The sequence below is a fragment of the Notolepis coatsorum genome, assembly GCF_963971535.1.
Source record: "Notolepis coatsorum genome assembly, chromosome: 3".
In the NCBI taxonomy this organism is placed as follows: Eukaryota; Metazoa; Chordata; class Actinopteri; order Aulopiformes; family Paralepididae; genus Notolepis; species Notolepis coatsorum.
The window spans coordinates 191,195,705-191,196,568 of record NC_140167.1 but is presented as its reverse complement, the minus strand read 5'-3'; positions in this window follow the sequence as shown (position 1 = coordinate 191,196,568).

Here is an 864-nt window from a genome sequence, read left to right as displayed (position 1 = left end):
CCTCTGAGCCGTCAGACACCCCACTTAGGAGAAGAAGAAGAAGAAGTCTTTATTTGTCATGCAGATTTGTTAACACACACATGCCATGGGCGACCCACAAAAACACACACACTAGGGCTGGGCAATTAATCTAAAACAAAATTGTGATCTCGATTCATAGACCTATGCAATCTCATTTCTAAGTTATGATGATTAAAAAAAAAGAAAAAAAAATTGTTTTTACTTTACTTTTTTAAATGATGACTATTCTGACTTGAGTTATTTTGTATGTTACCAGACACTTTTAAGTTTAAGTCAAGCACTTTCATATATGTTATGTTTAAGTTTAAGTCAAGCACTTTGATATATGTTATGTTGTCTGTTTAAGAAAGAGTGCAATAAATGATTTTATTGAAAAAATAAGAATCGTGTGAGAGAATCGTGATCTCAATTCTTAGAGAGAAAAATCGTGATTCACATTTAAGCAAGAATCGCCCAGCCCTAACACACACACACACACACACACACACACACACACACACACACACACACACACACACACACACACACACACACACACACACACACACACACACACACACACACACACACACACACACACACACACACACACACACACACACACACACATGCACTGAGTCGCTGATGAAATGTTCTCTGCACTTCAGATCCTGTCGTCCATCCCCACAAGGGCAGCCGGGAGCAGATAGGGGCTGCGGCGTGGGGCCGTGCTCCAGGGACCAATCCAAGTGCTCCTGTCCGTCTTTGTCAGGGAACGTGACAGTGTTAGCGATCTGTTGTGCATGTTTTTTCATTGGGTTTATCTTATCGGGAGGGGAAACCCTTGCGAGCACGGGGAGAACA